At 43.2% G+C, this 27,613-nt stretch overlaps 1 long non-coding RNA gene across 5 annotated transcripts in view; it reads left to right on the forward strand.

Annotated features, from left to right (window-relative positions):
- LOC138443569 (uncharacterized) overlaps positions 1-27,613 on the forward strand; it is an 84,503-nt gene that overhangs the window by 26,147 nt on the left and 30,743 nt on the right. Inside the window, exon 1 of one of the 5 annotated variants that reach the window (XR_011446618.1) lies at positions 15,921-15,996. The exons of the other annotated variants lie outside the window; for them this stretch is intronic. This is a non-coding gene — a long non-coding RNA (uncharacterized lncRNA). Of the gene's footprint in view, positions 1-15,920; positions 15,997-27,613 lie in introns of those variants that run through there. 5 annotated transcript variants of the gene reach the window in all.

Here is a 27,613-nt window from a genome sequence, read left to right on the forward strand (position 1 = left end):
GACCATAATTCTGTATAAGCTTTCCTTAAGGTTTGATGGACAGTTGTTCAGTTTAATTGACAGGGGCCACTTAAGGCTATGGTTTTTCCAGTAGTCGTGCATGGATGTGAGAGTTGGACTGCTAAACTGAAGAAAGTTTAGCGCTGAAGAATTGATGCTTTTGAACTGTGGTGTTGGAGAAGACTCTTGAGAATCCCTTGGACTGCAAGGAGATCCAACCAGTCCATTCTGAAGGAGACCAACCCTGGGATTTCTTTGGAAGGAAGGATGCTTAAGCTGAAACTCCAGTACTTTGGCCAATTTCATGCGAAGAGTTGACTCATTGGAAAAGACTCTGATGCTGGGAGGGATTAGGGGCAGGAGGAGAAGGGGCCAACAGAGGATGAGATGGCTGGATGGCATCACCGACTCGATGAACGTGAGTCTGAGTGAACTCCCGGAGTTGGTGATGGACAGGGAGGCCTGGCGTGCTGCGTTTCATGGGGTTGCAAAGAGTTGGACACGACTGAGCGACTGAACTGAACTGAACTTATTGCTGAAGTGAGAATAAAAGGTCTACAGTGTCTAGTGAGTTTTTATATTTTAAATAAAACCATGAGTTGCACAAAGTACTTCTATTTAAAAAATAAAATATTTTGACAACTAGATAAGCCGTTTAGTAGTAAGTTACCTATTTATTAAGGTACAGAGAAATGAAAGAACTTGCTAAAAATAAGTGTATTGATTCAGATTACTCAACATTTGAATACAGGCAAAGAATTTTACTGGGCACTTTGCCTATGTGCTCCATAGGCAGGAAGTAAATATAGGGTATCTTCATTCTTCCAAGATAATTTCTACTCACTGAGGGTCTTATTTTGTGGGTTTTTGCAGGCTGAACACACAACGGAATCACCCTGTCTTTCGTCTCAAACACATAGAAATAATCAGGCTGGAAAATGGTAAATAGCACTAAACTAGGCCAGTTTCTTAGAAATTTTAACATGTGAAAGGACAACATCTATTCAGAAATTAGTTTATAATAAAATAAAACATTTTTTCAATCTCCAATGTTGACTTGACATTTTCACCAGCCTCTTCTAGCCTTCTTAGTCTGGTGTTTTGAATTGAAACATCAGATCCTATACTTCGAAATGCACACACGGTTCAAGAAACTGCATGGCTGATAGAATACTTCTGCCCTATCAGAAGTAGAGACAGGAGATTCCTTAGCCCTTTGGTTTGAAATCATTTCTAGAGAGTTGGCCATTTCTAGAGATTCAGGTTTGGATACTGGGATCCAGATGCTCCCTCTCAATTATCAGAAGGTGGGTTGTGATGGGTAATTTTACGTGTCAATTTGGTGAGGCCACAATACCTAGATATTTGATCAAATATTAATCTAGGCATTTCTGTGAAGGATTCTTTTTTAAAAAATGAGATTAACATTTAAATTGGTAGATTTTGACTGTTGTTTGTTGTTCAGTCATTAAGTCGTGTCTGACTCTTTGCCACCCGGTGGCTGCAGCACTCCAGGCTTCCCTGCTCAAACTCATGTCCATTGAGTCTGTGAGGCCATCTAACCACGTCATCCTCTGTTGCCCCCTTCTCCTCATGCCCACAATCTTTCCCAGCATCAGGGTCTTTTCCAAAGAGTTGGCTCTTCGCATTAGCTGGCCAAAGTGTTAGAGCTTTAGCTTTAGCCTCAGTCCTTATGATGAATATTCAGGGTTGATTTCCTTTAGGATTGACTGGTTGATCTCCTTGCTGTTCAAGGGACTCTCAAGAGTCTTCTCCAGCACCACAATTTGAAAGCATCAATTCTTTGGTCCTCAAGCCTTCTTTTTAGTCCAGCTCTCACATCTGTACATGACTACTGGAAAAAACACAGCTTTGACTACATGGCCCTTTGTCAGTGAAGTGATGTCTCTGCCTTTTAGTATGCTGTCTAGGTTTGTTGTAGCTTTTCTTTCAGAGAGCAAATGTCTTTTAATTTCATGGCTACAGTCACTGTCCATAGTGATTTTGAAGCCCAAGAAAATAAAATCTGTCACTGTTTCCAGTTTTTCCTCATCACTTTGCCATGAAGTGATAGGACCAGATGCCATGATCCTAGTTTCTTGAATGTTGAGTTTTAAGCCAACTTTTTCACTCTCCTCTATTACCCTCATCAAGAGGCTCTTTAGTTCCTCTTCACTTTCTGCCATTGAACTTTGCCTAAAGCAGATTATCTTTCATAATGCAGATGGACCTTGTTCAATCAGTTGAAGACTTAGTTGAAAAAGACTGATTCCCCCTAGAATAGGAGAGAGTTCTGAAACATCTGCTCTTCCCTAGTTCTCTAGCTTGCCAGCCTATCCAGCAGGTTTTGGACTTGGCAGCATGCGTAACCACATTAGCCAGTTCCTTAAAATAAATCTATAAATATACGCATCCTATTGGTTCTATTTCTTGCAGAAGCCTGACTAAAATGTGGCTGGAGTTTTTAATATGCCTCATGCTCACACTCATTAAAGTGATGAGGGATGTTAAGGGAGACTTTTGACAATCTCTCTTGGTCCCCAGATTTGGCTCTGTGTTTTTCTGGACTTCAGCCTCTGGGTGCCTCTCTGAAAATCCTGGGACTCACCCTCAGACTGGCCTTATACACCAGCTGAATCTGCCCTTTGAATAATAAGTGAGGCTCCCTCGTACTACCTGCATCTGAGCCTCTTGACATGTTTCTCTCCGGCTAAAATTACATATGGCATGCTCCTAACTTTGCACAACTGAAGGATCTATTCAAAATTTAAAGAGTAAGCAAGTCTGAGTTCTAATGTCATACAAGGCTAATCAATTCACAATTTAGTGCTCAAACAGCATTTTCTTGTATTTGCCCTGTTCTATCAAAATGCTATTTTATACACTTTTTCTGTACTTCTGTTCATTTATTTCCACTAGACCCTTTATTGGAGAGTACAATGAAACACCTAACTATGGTGTCCCATGTGAATACAATATTATATGTAGATGAACTAGCTCTGAATAGTGGTCATACGATTATCATAGTTATAATGCTCAGTTATACTGAGTTTGCACTTATTATGTGCAAGGCACTGTCTTACAGGTACCAAGTCCTTTAATCTTCATGACTGTCTTAACTGAGGTAAGTGCTCTTATTAGTGCTCTTGCAGATGAGGAAACTGACTTCATGCAAAGGAACCACAAGTAGCTAACAGCCCGGGATTGTTCCGCTATACTTGTGGGGAGGCATTCTTGATAGCCATGGAGGTTTCCCCTTCTGATTTCATCCACAAGTGCTCACAGCATAGCCATTCCCTAAGCCCGCCTTTGAGGACCCTGCCCTGAGGAACAGAGCAGATGGCTCTTTGCTCTTTTTACTCACCAGAGAGCAGGTTGGCTCTCTTTCCCAAAGTTGCTGTGGTTTCTATTCTAGTATCTGATTTGTCATGATTCTCTTTTTTTTCTACCCCACCCCTTTATTGTTGGTCAGTTGCTAAATCATGTCTGACTCTTTGTGACCCCATGGACTGCAACATGTCAGGCTCCTCTGTCCTCCACTATCTCCTGGAGTGTGCTCAGATTCATGTCCATTGAGTCAGTGATGCTGTCTAACCATCTCATCCACCGTCTCCACTTTCTCCTTCTGCTGTCACTCTTTCCCAGCATCAAGGTCTTTCCCAATGAGTCAACCCTTTGCATCAGGTGGCCAAAATATTAGAGCTTCAGGTTCGGCAAAAGACTTTCCAATGAATATTTAGGGTTGATTTCCTTTAGGTTTGACTGGATTGATCTCCGTGCTGTCCCAGGGACTCTAAAGAATCTTCTCCAGCACCACAATTAGAAAGCATCAAGTTGTTTTGGCACTCAGCCTTCCTTATGGTCCAACTTTCACATACATACACGGTTACTGGAAAAACCATAGGGTTGACTATAGCAACTTTTGTTGCTTTTTAATACTCTGTCTAGGTTTGTCATAGCTTTCCTTTCAAGGAGCAAGTGTCTTTTAATTTCATGTCTGCAGTCACCATCTGCAGTGATTTTGGAGCCCAGAAAGTAGAATCTATCACTGTTTCCATCTTTTCCCTATCTATTTGCCATAAAGTAATGGGACCAGATGCTGTGATCTTAGTTTTGTATCTAGTGTTGAATTTTAAGCGAGCCTTGTCACTCTCCTCACCTGCATGACCCCACCCCTGAGTGACCCTGTTTTGCTGGGTTTCTGTGTCCCATCCCTCCTCCAGCTACTCTCCGTTAATGTCCCTCTGGGCTCAGTGTGCTGGGGCAGCTCCTGCAGAGCCTGCGTTTCACCTCAGCCTCTTGGGCTGACCCACCCTGCATGACTGTGGGCTCTGGAGAGTTGAGATTTTTCCATCCCGACAAAGACTACACTGTTTCCCATGAGAAGATGCTCAACATTGCTAATTATTAGAGAAATGAAAATCGAAATCAAAACTGCAATAAGATATCACCTCACACTATTCAGAATGGCCATCATAAAAATGTCTACAAATAATAAATGTTGGAGAGGATATGGAGAAGAGGAAACCCTCCTACACTGTTGGTAGGAATGTAAATCAGTGCAGCCATTATAGAAAACAGTATGGAGATTCCTCAAAAAATTAAAAATAGAGTTACCAACAATCCCACTCCTGGACATATAGCTGGAAAAGAAGAAGACTCTAGTTTGAAAAGATACCTGCACCCCAGTTTTCACAGCAGCACCGTGTACAATAGCCAAGACATGGAAACAACCCAAGTGCCCATTAACAGACGATTGCATTAAAATATGGTATTCACACATAATAGAATATTACCAAGTCATAAAAAGAATGAAATGCTGCCATTTTTAGCAACATGGATGGACCTAGAGAGTATTATACTTAGCGAAGTAAGTCACACAGGAAGACAAATATTATATATATATTACTTATATATGGAATCTAAAAAATAATACAAATGAATCTATATACAAAATAGACTCAAAAACACAGAACACAAATTTATGGTTACCAAAGGGGGAAGGGATGGGGAAGAGATAAATTAGGAGTATGAGATTAACAAATCTTCCCTGGACTTCCCTGTGGCTCAGTTGGTAAATAATCTGCCTGCAGTGCGGGAGACCTGGGTTCGATCCCTGGGTTGGGAAGATCCCTTGGAGGAGGGCATGGCAACCCACTCCAGTGTTCTTGCCTGGAGAATCCCCATGGACAGGTCGGCTACAGTCCACGGGGTCACAAAGAATTGGACAAGACTGAACAACTAGGCACATACATAAAATTCTTTGGTGCTCTGCCTTCTTTACCTTCCAGCTCTCACAATGTAGGTGAGGATGGCATCAGAGGATGAGATGACTGGATGGCATCACTGATGCAATGGACATGAACTTGGACGAACTCAGGGATGTAGTGAGGGACAGGGAGGCCTGGCGTGCTGCAGTCCATGGGGTCACAAACAGTTGGACATGACTAGTCAACTGAATAACAACAACAATACATAAAATAGAGAAGTAACAAGGACTTGCTATATAGTATAGGAAATTATATTCAATATCTACTAATAACCTATAATGGAAAACAATCTGAAAAAAAATGTTGAATTACTTTGCTGTACACCAGAAACTAGCATGTTGTAAATCAATTATACATCAATAAAAAAAAACCCAAAGAAAACAAAAATAATATACTTTCTTTCTTTCTTATGCTGCTTCCTCTTTCTAATGTGTATATAGGATTATTTAGACTCTAATTTCACATACCTTGTTCTATAATCAAAGTTTGAGGTTGCCCATTTTATTTAAATGTTGCTTCCCTGAACTTATTACAATTGTTCTCAGTGATTCTGGTTAGATGCTTTTTTTTAACTTTGAGAGGATAAACTTCTCTTGCTGTAATACATGGAAGAAATCTTCCTGAGGTTAAATGAGCCCTTTCTATGCTTCTCTCCCTTGAGCAGACTTCCATTGCCCTTTAACATATTCTTCCTTTGAGCTGAGGCATGCTTCTCTGTGTCCTTAAATCCTCTTATACTTCAGGAGCCCATGGTATGATAGCTGTGAGGTAGCTTAAAAAACAGGACCCTCCAAACAGAATAGCTGCTACCCCCCAGCACATTAATTCCTGTTAGAATTGCAATGATGAGTCCTGCTTGCTCTAGGCAGGCAGAGCTCTCACTGTCAGGAGGAAAAAATAGTCAGCAAAGAGCTGATGGAGTTTGACACTTGAGAAAGGTCAGAAAGAGTCAAGAGTCAGAAAGAGAGGCAGTGGCTCCTGATGATGGCTGACGTGGGCACCAAGGAATTAATGGCAAAGTTGGAACTGCAAGAGAGAAGCAGGGAGCCAGAAGTGGAGGCAGCAGGGACAGTAAAAAGGTGAGCATAGGCTGGATTTGAGTTCTAAATCCAGGCTGAGAAGACAGGGTAATGAGTCCTGGAGGCATTTATGCTTGTGCCAAGTTGCTTCAGTCGGGCCTGACTGTCTATGACCCACGCACTGTAGCCCGCCAGGCTCCTCTGTCCATGGGATTCTCCAGGCAAGAATACTGGAGCGGGTTGCCGTGCCTTCCTCCAGGGGATCTTCCAGACCCAGAGATCAAACTCACATCTCTTATGTCTTCTGCATTAGCAGGCACATTCTTCACTACTGGTGCCACCTGGGAAGCCCCATTTATGTTTATGCTGTCTCAAAGAGCACTGGCTCTTCTGAGTTGATGTGAAGACCCCCGTTCTCTGGGGATTAAAGGCTCTGATTGTACTGCAGCCTGGACAGGGACACTCTTCATACCATTAGTGATGTTTCTGATAACATATTTATGTTATTTTCTAAAGAAGGAATTTGGATGTTCCTGGAGCATTGAATTGAACTGATGAGAGAAAGAGAGAGATAGAGAGAAGAGGCTGTAACCTATCTCTGAAATGCATATTTAAAACTTCAAGCATTTATTTATCTGTTTGTCTCCAATCATAACATTCCATTTAGGAAAGGAAGGTGCTCTGTTTCATGAGTCAGAATTTTTAGTTTAACCGTTTCATTTGTTATTCCTCTCACAGCAGAGGAAGGCACAGTAAACTGTATAATGCAATAATTATATTTTCTTTGCTTGGGCAGCACCTTTGTTCTTTCTTAATAGCATTAGAACAAATTCAGTGAAAACTCCTTGTATGAGCACAAAGGGTAGCAGCTGTTAAAATAAAGACTAGATCTCTGCTTGTGGGAAAGAGGCTGTACCATCCACAGATAAGAGAGATACAGATCTAGAGAAAATGATTTTTGAAGCTTCTTTAAAGATATTTTCCCAACTTAATCTATAATTATAGCATTCCCCACTTATTTTGCTGGTGCTCCATCATTCTGTCCCCTCTAGAGAAGTATCATCTCTTCGATGAGGTATTTAACTTTCTTTTAACTCCAGAGTTGCTGGGATTCCCACACAGGAACCTGCATAATTAGAGGCCCACAGAACATCTACATTCTTTCCCTCTATCTTTCAAAAACGCTTATTCATTTTCAGTCTCCCTGAAACATCACACATGTTCTTGCCTTCCCTTCATTCTGCCCAGGGCCCAACACCCTGCCTCAGGGCTGCACACTTTCTAGAACTTTCCTAAGACATGGCACCTCTATCAAAATGCCTGTGGCCTGAGTTCTGGTAAACAATGAAAGGCATGTGAGGACCTGTGGGCGTAAGAAGAGTTTTGTCTTTGTGCTTTTGTCAGTGGGAAGCCAGGAGGCTGGCCCCTTTTCAACCTCTAGACTTTCTTTTTATGAAGATAATGATGATCCCAGAGTCATATTATTGGCCTCCCTGCAGGCACTCAGAGGCAGCCAGCCTGATGCTTTTACGTTCCTTTGCCTTTCATTTGAAAATGGCATGTCCGGGCACATAGACTTGGTCAAGATAATTTTAAGAGAATTTCTGAATTTAATTAAATAGTATTTAATAATAGTATTGTTAGCTCATTTGCACAGTGTATTGCAACATGCAGAGTCCTTTCATATGTATTATGCCATGTCATACGGGACCTGTCTTCAAGACCACACAGATATTATAGCAAATGTTTTCCTCTATTTCCATGGGGAAGGGTGAGAGACACTGAGTATCTGCCCTTGACTCTTGCACTTGCCATCCTATTTTTATGCCTTTCAGTATAGGCTAAATCCTTCCTTAATCTAGTGTCCCTCCAAAGCTTCTTGTAATTCTCCTTTTATAGCCTAGCATTTAAGCTAAAAATTAGGATTCAGGGCCTTATGCTAGCTAATATCCTTGTAAGAACGTGTGTTTCTGTTGTGTTAGCAACCTGTGTAGCTCATTCTTAGTCTGGACTTGCAGCTAGCAAAATCACAGAATGAAAGGAAAGTACAGGTGGGCTGGCCCACAGGCCATTCTTTCCTCTTCTTTTCTGCAACAGCTTGCATCTCAACAGTCCCCCAAGAGGATTATTTACTGAAATTTTGGCATTTGGAAAATATAAATAGACTGTAAAATGGGATGGACAAGAAGAAATGATTTGAACTAATATATGACAGGGAAAATGAACAACATTGAAATGGGAATTGGATCCATAGACTCAAACTGAAGAATTGCTTTCTTTCTCCACTAAGACTTCAAGATACTAAATGAACTTTGTGCCAATAGCTCCTCAGTGGGCTATGCTAAGCAGCTAGGAAGCAAAATGAGGGACAAAATGTTCAGCTTAATAAAAACCTCTTTTTATTGACTATAACATATATGCAAAAAATGTGTGTGCATTGTGTATGTATGTATATTTCCTAGCTCTGCTCATGGGAAAGCCTTAGAAACAATGACCAACCCAGTAGCCAGGATTATCCCTGAAACCAAGTGGGACCCTATGGGGCCCTCCAGGTACAAAAGTCTTTCTGTGTCCACCATATCATGTTTTTAGGAAAAAAGCTTTGGCCTCCTATACCTTCCCTGAGTTCTGAAGGGCAGGTTCAAACAGTTACTAGTTAGGAGAGAGAGGGAATGCAGAAATAACAGAGGAAGAGTCAAGAAACAAAAGCGCAAGTGAAGCAGGGTCCTGGCTCTTCCTCAGAGGATATATATATAACAATACATCTCTGAGTTCTTCTGCCGTAACTAAGCCCCTCCCCAACCCCTCTCCCCCAGGTGGAGGATGGTAACTTCAGCCTAAGCACAAGATTCCTGGAACACTGCCCTATCAACCAATCAAAGGGAGGTCACAGATCCTGCAGCCCTCCCTCAAAATTTCGGCTATAGAAACTCTTCCCTGAAAACCATCAGAGAGTTCAGGCTTTTGAGCATGAACCACCCATTTTCCTTGCTTGACCCTTCGATAAACCCTTTTCTGCTCCAAACTCTGACATTTCAGTATGCGTCACTGTGTAAAGCCACGTGTATTGGCCACACAGACTTGGATTCTGTGACATCCTTAGTGCCCAGATTTGTAGTCTTGAAATATCATTTCCACTAAAGGAATCTAGACAAATGTCTGTTTCTGGGTTTGGGATAGAAAATGTAGGAGATGCATCTGGAACATCTAGTCATATTAGATAGCCATGGAGCCGTCATGTACCACCAGGGCCATGTCAGAAACACCCCAGAGCCAACTTGAAAAGGTTTCTATTAGCCAAAGGGCAAAAATATGAGCTTTTAAAAGAATAATTATAATTACTTGAAATCCATCAAATAAGCTGAAAGCTGTGACCTCATAATGGTATTTTTAAAAATTGACCTCTTTCAGAGGATGATGGGGAACTAGTTGTTTTTGTGAACATTGGTCGATGAAGAGAAAGAGTAATTTATTCTGTTTTTCCTTTATGAATGGTATCATGGGGTACCCAAATAATAGGTGAGGGAAAATGTGTGTGTTTATATATCTATTTGGTTGTGCTACGTCTTAATTGCAGCATGTGAACTCTCACTGGTTGCATGTGGGATCTAGTTCCCTGACCAGGTTTTCAAACCTGGGTCCACTGCATTGGGAGCACAGAGCCTTAGCCACTGGACCACCAGGGAAGATCCAGAAAATTTATATTTATAAAAGTGTTCCAATGAGTGGATTAATAAGTAGAAAAGAAATGATAGAACTAGAATATCACCCTTTGCAGCCCCCTTTGGATAATTAGGTCTCGGCATTAAGCACCAACAGCTGCTATCATCACAAAGAGAGAGAAACACACATACCACATGCTCTTGGTGAAAGAACAAATCAGCACCTACAGTCCTGCCCAGAGATCAAACCTAGGACTGACCAAGCGTCTGGATCCAGCTGCCCATTTGCGGGAACTAGAGAAGACAGAGGAGCGTGGCAAACTGCCCTATGCGTGTACAGTCAGCAGAGCCCCGACGGTGGGAGTTCTACAGGGCAGATTCCCAAAGAAGCTGTAAGAAAAAGGAAAGAGATAGAGAGAAACTGTAGAATGTAATAGACTTGAAAGACATGTCAAATTTACAAATGCGTAATGTGTACTGTTGTACCCAGTACTTAGGTGAAAAAACTACCATGAAACACAAATATGGTATGACTATTTTAAAAGTCAGAGTAGCAGTTACCCTTGAGGAGGAAGATACATTGACCAGGAAGGAACACATGGAGGGGCTTAGGTGGTGGCTGGTAAAAACTCAGTGGTGGCCCTTTCTTGACCTGGATGGTGGTTGCTAAGATGTTTACCTTGTTCCAGTTCATTAAACTATCTACCCACTTTGCTTAGTCTTCTGAATCAGTTTTATAATAGAAAATTTGAAAGAGAAGAAGAAACTAAGAACAGCAATTTTTTAATAATTTACATTTCATGAATGCCATAAAGAACTTTGATAGTCAAGATCAGTGTGTTAAGAAACAGCATAATGGTAAAGAGCATGAGTGTGGGGGCCATCCTGACAGGGTCCACATCCTAGCTTGGCTGCTTAGCCCAGCTGGGTAACCCTGGGCGAGTTACTCAGCCTCTTTGAGTCTAGATTTTCTCATCTGTAAAATGAGTGCATTGTAGTTTATAAATCATGAAGTTTAAATGCAATGGTACATGTGAAAGTTTAGAATATTGCCAGGCATGTATTAAGAGCTCAGTACCTGTTAGCTATGCTGTTTCTTCCTGTTTCTTAAAACTCTCCTTATTTTCCTCTTAGTTTTCCTCACACGCTGCAGCACTCTCTTAAAAAACCTGGTGACGTGGGAGTGGGGACATTGTCGCCTAGCCCTAGTTGTGCCTCTTTGTCCTTCCACCCCCTTACCCCCCATTCTGTATTGTAAGACTCCCAAGGAGGAACCTGGAAAGTCAGGGAAAGAGAGAACCCGACTGGGTAGAGTCAGAATCTATTTAATGCTGAGAGAGCAGGGAAAGAGATTTTTCTCATTTTAGAGTCTGAAGTGGTCCATGCTTTATTTCTGCTTCATTTTATCACATTCTAACATTTTATAATTTACTTACTATGTTTACTTTTTTATTGTCTCTCGTTTCCAGAATGTTAGCTCCAAGAGGGTGGGAATTTTTATCTGCTTTTTTATCTTTTCCACTGATGCATCCCAATACCCCAGAGCTATTGTGTGTGTGTGTGTGTGTGTGTGTGTGTGTGTTCATGCATGTGCTTAGTCACTCAGCTGTGGCTGACTCTGCGACCGCATGGACTGGAACCCACCAGGCCCCTCTGTCCATGGGATTCTCCAGGCAAGAATACTGGAGTGGGTTGCCATTTCCTCCTCCAGGGAATCTTCCCAACCCAGGGATCGAACCCATGTCTTTTGTGTCTCCTGCATCGTAGGGAGATTCTTTACCCTTTGAGCCATCTGGGAAGGCCCCCTAGAGCCATGCTCAATAAATATTTGTTGAATGAAATCGTATCTCCAGGGTCCTTAGCTCAGCGTCACATGCGCTGCCTCCCCATTTCAGTGTTCATGGCTCTGAATGAGTCAGTTAGGCTAAACGCTTCTCTTGGCAAAATGTGTGTATTGCACTTGATCTTTCTTCAGAAAGCCATATGTTGACTCCAGCCCTCCATCTGCCAACTGTCTTGCTGCTGCCCCTCGGAGTGCCTTCCTGCCCAGAAGATCCGTTTATTCTGTCCCCTCTCCCTCTATGTTCTTCCTGTCATTGTTCCCATACCTGGCACCTTCCCATCTATGGGCACAGTGTAGCTGAGTTCATTACAGCAAAGCCTTTCTGGACCAGCCTCTTATGGGTAAATGTCTCTGTCTCCTGCTTGTCCAATCTTTCTGTTTTCCTTCGAAGCACTTACCATGTGTTCTGTTGTTGAATACATGGAGAGAGAAATGGCCATTCCAGTACATAACAAGATCCAGATATAATAATGGAAGTTTGCGGATGGGGTGCTTCCCTGCTGGCTCAGTGGTAAAGAATCCACCTGCCAATGCAGGAGACACAGGTTGGATCCCTGATCTGAGAAGATCCCATGTGCCATGGAGAAACTAAGCCCATTCACCACAACTATTGAGCTATGTTCTAGAGCCCGGGAGCCACAACTGCTGAGTTCATATGCCACAACTGCTGAAGCCTCTTTGCCCTAAAGCCTGTGCTCCAAAACATGAGAAGCCACTGCAATGGGAAGCCTGTGTACCACAACTAGACAGGAACCCCTGTGTGTGGCAACTAGAGAAAAAGCCCACACATCAATGAAGGCCCAGCACAGCCAAAAATAAAAAAAATAATAATTTTTAAAAAGTTTAAAAATGGTCCACCCACATCAAAAAAAAAAAGACTGGAAGTGGGAATGTGAGTTGACTTTCACATTGTCTCTGCCATAACTTTCAGGAAGATACTAGGATGGTTGAGCTTACTAGTTTCTGGTTCTTAGTGGGTGCTCAGTAAATACTTTGTGAGTGAATGGATAAACAAGTGGATAATAGATATAGCCTCAGACTTGGAGTTGGGTGAGTGTTTCTACAAGGTGAAAGATCAGAATCTCATTGAGGAGGCAGAGCAAGGGAATGGGGAATCCAAAGCAGAGGTGTTCACAACCTTAAGGAAATAAGTAGCTTTAATATAGTGAGGGGAATACCCCATGGCTTTATCAGAGATGGACGGGAAGACAGGGCTTAGGAACTAGGGCTGCAGCCACAGCCAAGGACTAGGACCTGCGAATGGTGAGCAGGGAGTCTGGGCCTAATGGGTGCCCAGTGGGCAGTCCTTAGGACACTGACTCTGACAGACATTTATGAGGTTCCTGGGAGGACTGATGACTGGGTTCCATCAGAGATGTCAGCCCGCCCTTGACGGGGTGCTGTAGAACGTGGGCTGGCCTGTACTTGGAGACAGAGTAGAGCTTAGAAAGGCTTGACTTTGGAGCAAGGTCTTAACTTCTCTGAGACTTGGCTTCATTGTCTATAAATTGAAGATTAAAATACCTACCTTCGGTGGCTGTTTTGAAGATGAAATAATATGAAATGCCTTATCCAGTTTTGCTCACACCTGGCTATGGAGGGAGTTTTAACAAGGCACACACACCTGGGACTGGCTGTTGGCAATTCTGACTTGGTGATTCTGGAGTTTGTTCCAAGAATCTGTGGTTTAGAAAGTGTACAGATGACTGCAAAAGACAGGCTGACTTGAATAACATTGGATTGGCATAGTAAGGGAACAAGAAATGGTAGTTTCTTCATCCACCTTCTCCTCCACTGCCATCACCTCCAACTCTTTCTCACCCTTTTCTCCTTTTTTTTTTTTCCCCTTTGGTATTAGGTGTAGGCATAAGTGGACTCAGTCATGGGATGTGTAGGGAAGCAGAGGCATGAAAAACAAGTAAAGGCTGACAGCTTTCTTGTTGGACATTGATTCTGGCAAATGCTGGATGAAAGTTACAAGACTAAGATCCCGCTGCTAATTAGTCAGCTTTAAATGTCTGGAACAGTGAAAGTGAAGGTATGAAAGATGGTACTGCCAGTACTTTGTCTGCAGAAAATAACTCTTACACATGCTTCCAGGTTTTGTATATTTAAGAATGGTTTTCTGCTAGAGAGCTTTAGACATTGCCAAATAAAGCAGACCCATTTTAAGATAAAGGTTGTAAAGTGGTTCAATTTACCTGTGCAATGAAAATTTACCAAGGGCCTACGAGGTACATGACATGGGCTAAGGACCATGGAGATATGATTTCATTCAACAAATATTTATTGAGCGTAGTTCTACAGTGTTGGGATGTATGAGTGAAAAAAGATTTAAAAAGCAGATAAAAAATCCCTACCCTCTTGGATTCTAATAGAGAGAGAGAGGCAATAAAAACATAGTAAGCAAATTATACAATGTTAGGATGTGATATAATGTTAAAGAGTATTTTATAAAAGATAGCTAACAGCAGTCCCCAGCCTTTCTGGCACCATAGACTGATTTCAGGGAAGACAATTTTTCCAAGGACCAGGGGTTAGGGGGCTGGGTGATGATTTGGGGATGATTCAAGCATATAACATTTATTATGAACTTTATTTCTATTATTATTACATCAGTTCCACCTCAGATCATCAGGCATTAGATCCCAGAGGTCAGGGACCCTTGTTTAAGAAGATTCATTGAGTGAGTACTTGAAGAAGGAGCAGAAGTTTTACTATGGGGGTACCTGGAGTAAAAATATTCCAAGCAGAAGGAACAGTTAGTGCCAAGGCCTTGAGGCTACCAGAGTATGTCTGAGGAATAGCAAAGAAAATAGGATCGTCTCTGTGAAGTGAGTGAAGTTGGGTAATGGGGGAGGAGTTCAAAGAGAAAATGGCCAGATAATGTCAGATCTTTGGAGAAGAAAATGGTAACCCACTCCAGTGTTCTTGCCTGGAGAATCCCAGGGATAGGGGAGCCTGGTGGGCTGCCGTCTATGGGGTTGCACAGAGTCAGACATGACTGAAGTGACTTGGCAGCAGCAATGTCAGATCTTGAAGGATGTTTCAAGACTTTGGCATTTACATTAAGTGAGATAAAACAACACTGAGGGTTTAGGAACCAGGGGAGAGGGGAGGCTTGGATTTGTACTATAACAGGATCACTCTGCAGCAGCACTGAGAATAGATGGTAGGAAGGCAGGGCTACAAAAGAGGAGACAGTGAGGAGGCTCCTACAGGAATTATGAAAGGCTCTCAGAGGTTTGGACTAACACAGTGGCAGTAGAAATGGTGAGAAGTGGATATATTTGTGGGAAAAATTCAGCAAAATTTCCTGACAGGTTGAATTGGGTATAAAAGAAAGAGTGGAATTGCTGACACAACATGTTTTGTTTTGTTTTTTCAATTTTGCCTAAGCAAAAGGACAGAGTTGCTTTTAAGCGGGGGACCATGGGTGAAGATATCTGGGGGAAAAAAAAATACTTAAGTTGGCTTTTGGTCACTGGCGTCTGACCCTCAAGTGGAGGACACTGGATTGGGTGTCCATGGATAGGACATGGATTGACCTAAGGGTCTAGAATTAGGAGAAGCATCTGGGATGAAGGGCCCATGTGAGATCTGTCAAGGCAGAGATGGTGCTGAAGGCCAAGGACTGTGTGAGCTCATCGGCTGTGCAGATGGAGAGCAGGAGAAGTGCAAGGCCTGAGCCCCAGGCTCCCCAAGATGTCTGGAGGAACCAGCAAAGGAGGCTGATGAGGAACCTCCAGCAAAGTGAAAGGGAAATCAGGAGTGTGGTGCCCTGGAAGCCCAGGGAAGCGAGCAGGAAGGGAAGAGAGTGAGAGAAACCACACCAAACATTGCCAGAAGGTCAGGTTAGAGGAGGGCTTATAACAGACTGTCCTACTCTGCATTAGCAGCCTGCCCTGCTGTGTGCCATTATGCCACACCCTGTTACTAGGCAACAGGTCCCTTTCAGCCATTGGTCAGCACTGCAGTGGGCCCCACCCACAAGCCACCAACTGTCAATGAGCAACCGTTAGTGGTCCTGCTCAGCCATTGGTTGGTTCTGCAGTGGGCCCCGCCCACAAGCAACAACTGTCAAAAAGTCATTGTTAGTGAGGGGATTTAGTCAGTAGTTGGTGGAGTGGTGGTCCTCAGGTGGAGAGTGAAGTAAGAAGCAGATCCTGACCTTCTCCCTGGGGCCCTCCGTGGGCCGGAAGGTGAGCTGGGGGTGGGTGTGGCATGTCCAGGGAAGAGTCTGGGGGCTGTGTCCTGCAGGACTCCAGAGCCCTCACCAAGGCCACCCACTGGCCAGGCCCAGGCTTTGAGGCAGCCGTAAACCTCTCCTCCATCCCTGCCTCTGTGACCTAAGAGCAGCGGCCATCTGTTTAAAGTGCAATCTGCGGCATCTGACCCCGAGGAAGCCGCCAACTGAGATATGCCTCCTCTTACGGAGAAGGCAATGGCACCCCACTCCAGTACTCTTGCCTGGAAAATCCCATGGACGGAGGAGCCTGGTAGGCTGCAGTCCATGGGGTCACGAAGAGTCGGACACAGCTGAGCGACTTCACTTTCACTTTGCACTTTCACGCATTGGAGAAGGAAATAGCAACCCACTCCAGTGTTCTTGCCTGGAGAATCCCAGGGATGGCAGAGTCTGGTGGGCTGCCATCTGTGGGGTCGCACAGAGTCGGACACGACTGAAGTGACTTAGCAGCAGCAGCAGCAGTAGCCAGGTCCAGGACCCTGGAAGGTGAAAGTTGTGCCTGAGGACCTTTCCCTTTCTTGTCAGAACAGAGAATAACGTTCATTTGGTAGAGGTTTACAGGACCATGGATACCTGATCATGACCTCAAGAACAAAGGATCTGACACCAAGAAGTTTGCCACAACTAACCATGCCCATCCCTCACCTTTCCTATAAGAGGGATTTTCTGAAAGTTATTGGGGAGTTTGGGGTTTTTAAGGCATAAGCCACTCATCTCCCTGCATGGCCCTGCGATAAACCTTTTTCTGTTACAAACTCTGACATTTTGGTATCTTTTGGCCTTGCTGAGCGTCAGGCACTTGCATTTCAATAACAGGTTGAGAAGTGACTGGTAAGTTAAGTCAAGGGGAGGCTATCTGTTACTCTGACAAGAGTCTGTGGTGTAGGGGGTAAGAGCCAGTATGGATGATTTTAAGAGAGGAGTGAAAGTGAAAGTCACTCTGTTGTCTGTCTCTTTGCGGCTCTATGGGCTATACAGTCCATGGAATTCTCCAGGCCAGAATGCTGGAGTGGGTAGCCTTTCCCTTCTCCAGGGGATCTTCCCAACCCAGGGATCGAAACCCTGTCTCCCATGCTGCAGGCAGATTCATTACCAGCTGAGCCACAAGGGAAGCCCTTAAAAGAGGAGGGGAGGAGAGGAATTGGAAACAGAGTAGAGGGAAGGGAAAGAGCTAGTAGGGGATGGTGAACAAAAGAGGGGTTTTGGTTTGTTTTTGTTTTTAAAATGGGAGTGATGGTAGCATTTTTATGTGATGATGAGAATAATTGAATAAGAAGAGGAATTCTTGGTGCTGGGGAGAGAGGAGTTGGTGGAGTCACGTTCTTGAATAGGTGGGAAGGGATGGATCTAGGGTAGGAGACCCCAGCCTCCAGGATCTAATGCCTGATGATCTGAGATGGAGCTGATGCAGTAATAAAAAGTACACAATAAATGCAATGTGCTTGAATCATCACCAAACCTCCTCTCTCCAATCCTCTGAACCCCATCTGTGGAAAAATTGTCTTCCGTGAAACTGGTCCCTGGTGCCAAAAAGGCTTGGGACCACTGATCTAGAATATGGAGGGCAGGGTGAGGGGTGGCATTAGATGGGTGACAATGGTATTGGGGTGTGGGGAGGCAGGACACATATTGTTGTCAGAGGGTAGGTAGTGGACTGAGTCAGTGGATTTCTCTTCTGCTGGCTTAAACTTTCTCAGTGAAACAGGAAGAAAAACCATCACCTGAAAGTGGTGGAGAAGATACCAAGATGGTGGAGAAGATCTCAAAGGCATGAGGAGAGTGGATAAGGTATTACTTGGTTGTCTCAGAGAGTAGGAAACACACACAGTCGCCTGGCGGGGGAAAGAGCTCACTGATGTTCATCCCCATGAAGTTGAAATGGGATCAGTGAATGTAGCTGTGAGTTCTCCCCCAGCCATGTGTAGCTGTTCAGGTGTAGGCAGTTTGCTGTCTTTAACCAGGGTTGCAGTTTTGCCAAGGGATGGCGCTAGAGGGGGCAAGGAGTCATGATGACTGGCCAGGTTTCAATGGGCCAAAACCAGAAGAGGGTAAGGGACAGCAAAAGATAGTGGGATCACTGGATCAGTGCTCCCAGTGACTGGAGGCTTGTAGTCGAGGCACAAGGTGAACTGGAAAGCTAGGAGGTGCGGGGTCCAGCGCTGGGATGGATGAAAACGGGAATGTGGATGGCGTGGTCATTGTTCACCACCAAACATGGCTGGACTACATTTTTTTATTTCCCCTTAGAGTGAATATGGCCAGTGGCTGGCTATGGAAAATGAAATGCGGGTGGAAGCGTTCCCTGTTTCTAGGCCTGACCCATAAGAAGTTATCTTCTGCAATCCTATATCCTCCCTCTTTTCTACCAGCTGTCTGCAGAGAACACAGCAAAAGAACCTCAGACCTGGGAAAGCATTGCATCTCAAGTCAAATGGTCCCTGAATCACCACAGGGAAGGCTCTCCACCAACCTCAATATGTGATATGCCTTGAGTTAGAAATAAGCTCAGACCATGCCTATTTTGTTAGATTTTGTGATATTTATAAAGCATTGATCCTACCCTGGCTAAATCAGAGATGCTGAAATTATATTGATTCAGGAGGGTTTGTTCATGGGAGTGAGTGGTTGAGGGAGATGTCAAACACAGTTATTGGAGGAGAGCCTTCAAGTGCCTAAGAGAACATGCTGGATATTCCGTTTATGTCCACACTTATCTGTGCATGAAATCACCAAGGAAAGGGGGAGAAACAGTGCAGGAGAGAGTGATCCTAAGCCAGAAGCTAAAGGAATCCAAAATGAGCAGGTGCAATCGGGGAGTGGTAGCAAGCGATGGGTGACTGCTTGAGAGAAAAAGCTCAGGGTTTTAGCAAGGGAGAATGGTATGGAGGCAGTTGAGGGGGTCAAGGAGGACATGCACTCCATCTCTAGGCCCAGAAGAAGAAGGGGAAACATTGCTGCCATCTGGGAGGGTGGCAGGGGAGCAGTGCTCTTGGGAAGGGCCCCAGGTGGAAGAAACATTCAGAGAGGAGGCTGAGGATATAAGAGTACTGCTAAAGGACTGTGAATCCAGAGGGCACAATGCACCCTGCAGGGGTCTTGTGGTTTGAGGATCTTGTGATTGGAAGGTAGATATGGCATGAGGGGGAGGTGAAGAGCCTGAAGGGAAGTCAACAATAAGAGAAGTGGGGTGACCTGGGAGCCTGGACTTCTTGTGGCCAGTGATACAGACAAGTCTAAAAAGCAAGGTACAATTAGTCCTAGGGAACACCCTGAACTGAGTTTTGAGTCCTGTCAGCAGATGCAAGGGGGTCTGGAGAAACATGGGATTAGTCCCACTTAGAGCCCCTTCTCCAACCCACAGGCTCCTTTTCAGCCCTGAGGATGGGAAGAAAGATGGTTCAGTGGAGTAGGTCTAAGAGATGTGATAAAGATACTGTCCCACTCTCAGGATGCTCACCTTTAGAGAGAGAGGAAATAGGTGCTCATGCAATGATGCTTCAGTGGACAAACCAGAGCAGAGGTCATTGAACAGTTCGCTCTGTGCACATTATAGAAAGCAGAGTAAGCATGTTGTCGACCTTTCTGTGTGTGCCTGGGCAGCTGTGCATGAGCCCCACCCAGGTGAGTTTTAGCTAATCCCCTAAACCCTGTTGCTCACCTGCACTGGACACTTGATAGAAATGCAGGAATTACCTCCTAGCTACCCCCTAGCTATGCTGAATCAGTATCTGCCTATGAACCAGATACCCAGATGATTCATAGGCACAGTCAAGTCTAGAAGCACTGTGAATGCATTTCTTGTTACTAGCAGGGACAAAGCAGGTGCTTCCAAGAAGAAAAGGCCAGTGTCAGAAGCAGCCCCAGGAAAGATTATGTATTACTCATCAAGCTTAAAATTTCAAGTTTAGTGCATTTTTTTTGAGCCCTGGCAATGTGTTGGATTCATGTGAACTTCATTAAAAGATAAAACAAACAGAGTTCTAACTTGCATGACTCAAAAAACATTTCATTGTTTCTTTAGGGAGAAATAGATCAGAACAGACAAAGTTGATTATACAGAATAAGGAAAAAACAACTCTGAACTTTTAACTTTTAACTCTAATGAGTTGTCATTAGAATCTTGGAATCATGGAATTCCAGAATGTAGAGCAGTAGTTCTCCGTGTTAGCTGTATGTTAGTGTCACCTTGGGAGCTTTCAAAAAGCAAAAACCAACCAACCAAAGTCCCAACGCTGAGCCCCAACCCCAGATATTCTGATTGAACTGCTCAGGTGTGAGAGCCTGGAGTCGGAGTATTTAATCGCTCTGAGTAATCCTAATGCAGCAAGAGTTGAGCCTTACTGGTAGAAATAGAATACAAGGCACATGTGCAATTTTAAATGATCTAGTGGCCAAATTAAAAAGATAGGAACAAAGTCGAATTTTAATAATATGTCTTACTTAACCCAATATGTCCAAAATATTATTTTAACATGTAATCAGTTTAAAACACTAATAATGAGATAGGTTGTATTTCTTGGTAAAGCTTCTGAGTCTGTTATGTGTTTGCATTTATAGCACATCTCAGTTCACATTAGCTGCATTTTAAGAATTCAGTACTAGAGACCTGTGACTAATGGCTCTCGTGTTGGACAGAGCAGCTTCAAGGAAAGACAGTAGTGCCCGACCATGAAAGCTAGATTTCCATCTCTGGAAAACAAAATGAGTACCCATTTAACATAGATGTGATGGCTCAGGAGACCATGAGGTATAATTCTGTATTATTTCCTGTTTGTCAACAGCCTCTTAAGGATCATTGCAGAAGTCACTGAGGAGGCAGAATTTAGAAACTTTGCAAAGTTTCTTCCATAAAGGGAAATGTTGTCTGGGATTTAAGTGATATATACCAACCCTTCAGTGATTCTATATTAAGGTTCACAAATGAATATTGTGATGAGTTTCTCAGCACCTATGATACTGGGAAATACTGAGCTTCTACTGATTTTGATCTCAAAAAAAAAAAAAAAAGAATACAGTCATTGACTACATTTTCTTTTCCTCTCCTGGAATCAACCAGTGTTAAGGACAAACATCTTTCGGGATTTTCATATCTGCATAGCGGTGTCAGTGCTGGAATCAGGGATGTGGAACGATAAAATCGTGAGGCTTGGCATTCCTGGCCCTATCCTCCTCCTCAGAAAAGAAATCTTACACACCACCATACCAGCTGTTGAATACAATAAATATCTTCCTAGTGTTAGCATTAGATTGGATTCCTAGGGTCTGATTTTTACCATGGGATTGTTTTTCCCTAAAGAAATTAGAGAAATCACTTAGCCATTGGCATATGTTAAACTGTAACCAGATCATGTAGCTCTTCTGCGCCTGAGGCAAGTTAAGCAGAAAGTGTTAGTGATGTGTGCTGAGAACTAGGTTAAACACATTTCTCAGGACAGATCACAATAGTTTCCTGATACAGACAGGGTAGAATAGAGACACTCAGGAAGGTTGGTCATCCCCCCAACCCTGTCCCCTATCTGTCCAGGTGCTTCTGTTCATAGTAAGGCCCATTTTCACTTTTCACTAAAGTATCTTTGCTTCCATCAAAGATACTTCCTTCCCAAAGCTGACAAAGGTTTTAAAACAGAAAATGCTGAGATGGACAAAATTGATCCTTGGCCCATGTAGCCCCTCTGTTTTTTGCTCTTCCCTCACCTTTGCCTGGAATATTCCCTTCTCTTCTGAAGATCTTGGAGTATTGTGTCTGCTCTCAAAACCCTTCTCAGCAGAGAGTTGTGAACTTATTAACACCATAGAGCAGCCTGTTAACAATAAGGCAAACATGACACATAGCTTGTCTCTCTCTCATCAGTTCAGTTCAGTCGCTCAGTCGTGTCCAACTCTTTGCAACCCCATGAATTGCAGCACACCAGGCCTCCCTGTTCATCACCGTCTCCCGGAGTTCACTCAGACTCACATCCATCAAGTCCGTGATGCCATCCAGCCATCTCATCCTCAGTCGTCCCCTTCTCCTCCTGCCCCCAATCCCTCCCAGCATCAGAGTCTTTTCCAATGAGTCAACTCTTCGCATGAGGTGGCCAGAGTACTGGAGTTTCAGCTTTAGCATCAGTCCTTCCAAAGAAATCCCAGGGCTGATCTCCTTCAGAATGGACTGGTTGGATCTCCTTGCAGTCCAAGGGACTCTCAAGAGTCTTCTCCAACACCACAGTTCAAAAGCATCAATTCTTCGGTGCTCAGCTTCCTTCACAGTCCAACTCTCACATCCATACATGACCACTGGAAAAACCATAGCCTTGACTAGACGGACCTTAGTCAGCAAAGTAATGTCTCTGCTTTTGAATATACTATCTAGGTTGGTCATAACTTTTCTTCCAAGGAGTAAGCGTCTTTCAATTTCATGGCTGCAGTCACCATCTACAGTGATTTTGGAGCCCAAAAAAATAAAGTCTGACACTGTTTCCACTGTTTCCCCATCTATTTCCCATGAAGTGATGGGAGCGGATGCCATGATCTTCGTTTTCTGAATGTTGAGCCTTAAGCCAACTTTTTCACTCTCCACTTTCACTTTCATCAAGAGGCTTTTTAGTTCCTCTTCACTTTCTGCCATAAAGGTGGTGTCATCTGAATGTCTGAGGTTATTGATATTTCTCCTGGCAACCTTGATCCCAGCTTGTGCTTCTTCCAGCCCAGTGTTTCTCATGATGTACTCTGTATATAAGTTAAATAAGCAGGGTGACAATATACAGCCCTGACGTACTCCTTTTCCTATTCGGAGTCAGTCTGTTGTTCCATGTCCAGTTCTAACTGTTGCTTCCTGACCTGCCTATAGGTTTCTCAAGAGGCAGGTCAGGTGGTCTGGTATTCCCATCTCTTTCAGAATTTTCCACAGTTTATTGTGATGCACACAGTCAAAGGCTTTGGCATAGTCAATAAAGCAGAAATAGATGTTTTTCTGGAACTCTCTTGCTTTTTCCGTGATCCAACAGATGTTGGTAATTTGATCTCTGGTTCCTCTGCCTTTTCTAAAACCAGCTTGAACATCTGGAAGTTCACCGTTCACATATTGCTGAAGCCTGGCTTGGAGAATTTTGAGCATTACTTTACTAGCATGTGAGATGAGTGCAGTTGTGTGGTAGTTTGAGCATTCTTTGGCACTGCGGTAATAAAGGACTACCTGAAGAATATCAGGCATTGGCTAGGTAGTTGGGGATTTTTAAAAGATGGGTAGAAGATTAGAACTAATGGCCCCTGAAATAGCACTGTGTCTATCAAATGTCTATCAAGAATTCAGGAAAGGATGAAATTGGAGAGTCCTCAAGGAAGTATATCTTCCCAGGTGGTGCAGTGGTAAAGAATCCGCCTGCCAGTGCAGGAGACGCAGGAGATATGGGTTTGATCCCAGGGAAGATCCCCTGGAGTAGGAAATGGCAATCCACTCCAGTATTCCTGCCTGAAAAAGACAGAGCCTGGCGGGCTACAGTAGGTGGGGTTGCAAAGAGTTGGACAGGACTAAGCGACTCAGCAGGAACAAGTATGAACCTGCAATAATGATAGGCTGCCACCAGGGGGCACTTCAGTGCCTTGATTGCAGGGCCAAACTATCAGACTTAACCACGGAGAATAAGCTAATTTTTACTTTAAAAAAAAAAAATGTAGAATTTAAATAATATTACCAAAATTAGGTTTAAATATGATTCATATGAATAAGTTCTCATACAAATCAAAACCTAAGAAAAAATTTGCTACCTGCCTCACTACCCTTAGGCTGCTTTCATCATTCAGGGTAATCCTGTTTATAGCACCGGATGTCATGACTACAGTCCTGCTGACTCACACTGATTCTTATTTGGGAACCATACTCTTTTATTAGGACGAGGGAGAATATTTAAAAGGATTTTCACAATTTCAACAGCCCCAAAATATTCTGTACTCTTCTCTTTTCCTGTTCTACTGCTCTATGGAATGGAAGGGGCAGTTTTCTGTGTTAAAATGTGGGGATTATTTTGTAAATGTAACTGTGGAGAACAGTCACATGGTTTTTTTTTAAAGATGAGGTAATCTTAGCTGATATCTGCAAGGTGTTGTAGAAACTTTTCAGGCCAAATTACTTTAAAATCATGCATTAAGAAGAGTGTGACGATTGTTAAGACAAAATGCATGTGACTTGATCTGTTTGAAACCTTGCAGTGTTCCCCTTGATTAGAGATGAGGCATAAGTGTTTTCTCTTATAAATGAGTGTGGGACACACATAGTGAATTAATTTAAAGGGATGCTGAAAGATGGTGAAGACATAAAGAAACCTTAAGGTTTTGATTTAGGAGGTTGCTCTTAATCTGGTTAGGTAGTAGGCAGCCACTGGAGGTTTTTGAGTGAGGAGGATGATATTCTTGGAGTGTACTTTAGTGTCAAAGAAAGTGAAAAGAAAGAAAGAAAGCTGAACAGCTTGGTGAAAGTTGTTAGGACCAGGTAATGGATCAAATGTGGAGACTAAAGAAGGAGGAATTAAAGCTGACTCAGCTGTTGAGCACAGGAGAATGATACACCCTGAAAGAACAGGGAAGCCAAAAGTCATTGAAGAGAAATTAACTTGACCTTGGACATGTAGAGTTTGAGGATCAAATAACATGTGTGAAGCATATTCTCATGTGAAGCACTCTTTTCAGACAATAAAACAATAACAATACCATTAATTGCACTTAGCACAAGTATTTTAAGGGCTTTGCTGGCAGCCCAGTGGTAAAGGATCAACCTGCCAATGCAGGAGATGCAAGCAACATGGGTTGGGTCCCTGGGTCCGGAAGATCCCCTGGAGAAAGAAATGGCAATCCACTTTTGCCTGGAAAATCCCATGGACTGAGGAGCTACAGTCCATGGGGTCACAAAAGAATCTGACACAACTTAGCGACAGACCAACAACAAGAAAGTATTTTAAATGGGTCTCCCACATAGAGGCTGACACTCGTTATCATGACACGATCTTTAAGTCAGAGGTGGGGGGGGGGTGGGGGGGTGGGGAAGAACCTCTGGGAGGAGGGAAATAGATCCTGGGCTTCCTCATCAGTTGGGGCAAAGGAGAGAAAGCATGAGGAAGTAGCAAAGGGCACAGAAGTAATGTAACAGGAGGCTACTCCAAAAAGCACAGCAGCTTGGAGATGATGACTTTCCTGTGGACAAGCACTTGGATTTTCGAGTAGGACTGACTGAGTTTAAATCTAGATTCCATAATATAACTAGCAAGATTATCTTGGCAGCTTACCCTTTGGGTGCCTCTGTTTCCCCGTGAGTGTAAATGGGGCAATTAAAAGTATCTGCTCTTAGGGTTAGTGTGAGAATTAAGTAAGATCATGCTTGAAAGCACTGAGAACAATGCCTGGAATACAGCAGAAATTCAAAAGCTATTAATGGTGCCAGAGGCTATAGAGGACTCCAGGCTAATGGGGAGAAGACAAAGACCATTCTTTTCTTTTGGCAAAGGGGAGGTAAGGAATGACATTTTGGAGGAAAGTTTTCTTAGAGTGGTGGTAGGAGAGGACAATGTTTGTGTTTAGAATGTTAAATTTCAGCTACAGTGTAGAGTAACAGTAATAGCGACAACAGTGGGAAAAAGAACATTTAATGTTTTCAAAGTTGCCTTCTGATGGGATTTGTTATAGGAGAATTGTTTTCAGAATTTCTCATGCACATGAATTGAGACTGATAAAAAAATAACAATATGTAAAAGTAGATATTCAACATTTATAACACTATGTAGTATATTTGCTTTCTCTCAGAAAAAAAATTAACAGTATAATGTGCCAAAGAAAAAGAAATGCAAGAAGGTAAAGTGGTTTTCTGAGGAGGCCTTACAAATAGCTGAGAAGAGAAGAGAAACAAAAGGCAAGAGAGAAAGGGAAAGACATACCCAACTGAATGCAGAGTTCTAGAGAAGAGCAAAGAGAGAAAAGAAAGCCTTCTTATGTAAACAATTCAAAGAAATGGGAATAGAATAGAATGGGAAATAGAATGGGAAAGACTAGAGATCTCTTTAAGGAAACTGGAGCTATCAAGGAACATTTCATGCAAGGATGGACACAATAAAAGGACAGAAATGGTAAGGACCAGATCGAAGCAGAAGAGATGAAGAAAAGTGGCAACAACACACAGAAGAAATAGACAAAAAAGGTCTTAATGACCTGGATAACCATGATGGTGTGATCACTCACCTAGAGCCAGACATCCTGGAGTGTGAAGTCAAGCGGACCTTTAGGAAGCATTACTACGGACAGGGCTAGTAGAGGTGATGGAATTCCAGCTGAGGTATTTCAAATCCTAAAAGATGATGCTGTTAAAGTGCTGTACTCAGTATACCAGGAAATTTGGAATATTCAGCAATGGGCACAGGACTGGATAAGGTCAGTTTTCATTCCAATCCCCAAGAAGGACAGTGCCAAAGAATGCTTAAATTACTGTAAAATTACACTCATTTTGCATGCTAGTAAGACAATATTCATGGCAAATAGACAGGGAAACAGTGGCTGACTTTATTTTTCTGGGCTCCAAAATCACTGCAGATGGTGACTGCAGCCATGAAATTAAAAGATGTTTACTCCTTGGAAGAAAAGTTATGACCAACCTAGACAGCATATTAAAAAGCAGAGACATTGCTTTGCCAAAAAAGGTCCATCTAGCCAAGGCTATGGTTTTTCCAGTGGTCATGTATGAATGTGAGAGTTGGACTGTGAAGGAAGCTGAGCACCGAAGAATTGATGCTTTTGAACTGTGGTGTTGGAGAAGACTCTTGAGAGTCTCTTGGACTGCAAGGAGATCCAACCAGTCCATTCTGAAGGAGATCAGTCCTGGGTGTTCATTGGAAGGACTGATGGCTAAAGCTGAAATTCCAATACTTTGGCCACCTGATGTGAAGAGCTGACTCATTTGAAAAGACGCTGATGCTGGGAAAGATTGAAGGCAGGAGGAGAGGGGATGACAGAGGATGAGATGGTTGGATGGCATCACTGACTCTATGGACATGGGTTTGGGTGAACTCTGGGAGTTGGTGATGGACAGAAGAGGCCTGGCGTGCTGTGGTTCATGAGGTCGCAAAGAGTTGGGTATGACTGAGCAACTGAACTGAAGACAATACTCAATATCTTTCAAGCTAGGCTTCAGCAGTACATGAACTGAGAACTTCCAGATGTATAAGCTGGATTTAGAAAATGCAGAGGAGCCAGAGATCAAATTGCCAACGTTCGCTGGATCATAGAAAGAGCAAAGGAATTCCAGAAAGACATCTACTTCTGCTTTACTGACTATGCTACTGCCTTTGACTGTGTGGATCACAGCAAACTGTGGAAAATTCTTAAAGAGATGGGAATACCAGACCACATTACCTGCCTCCTGGAAACCTGTATGCAGATCAAGAAGCAACAGTTAGAACCAGACATGGAACTGATTCAAAATTGGGAAAGAAGTTCTTCAAGACTGTATGTTGTCTGCTTATTTAACTTCTATGCAAAGTCCATCATGCAAAATGCTGAACTGGATGAATCACAGGCTAGAACCAAGATTGCCATGAGAAATAACACCAACC

Source organism: Ovis canadensis, chromosome 7, assembly GCF_042477335.2.
Source record: "Ovis canadensis isolate MfBH-ARS-UI-01 breed Bighorn chromosome 7, ARS-UI_OviCan_v2, whole genome shotgun sequence".
In the NCBI taxonomy this organism is placed as follows: Eukaryota; Metazoa; Chordata; class Mammalia; order Artiodactyla; family Bovidae; genus Ovis; species Ovis canadensis.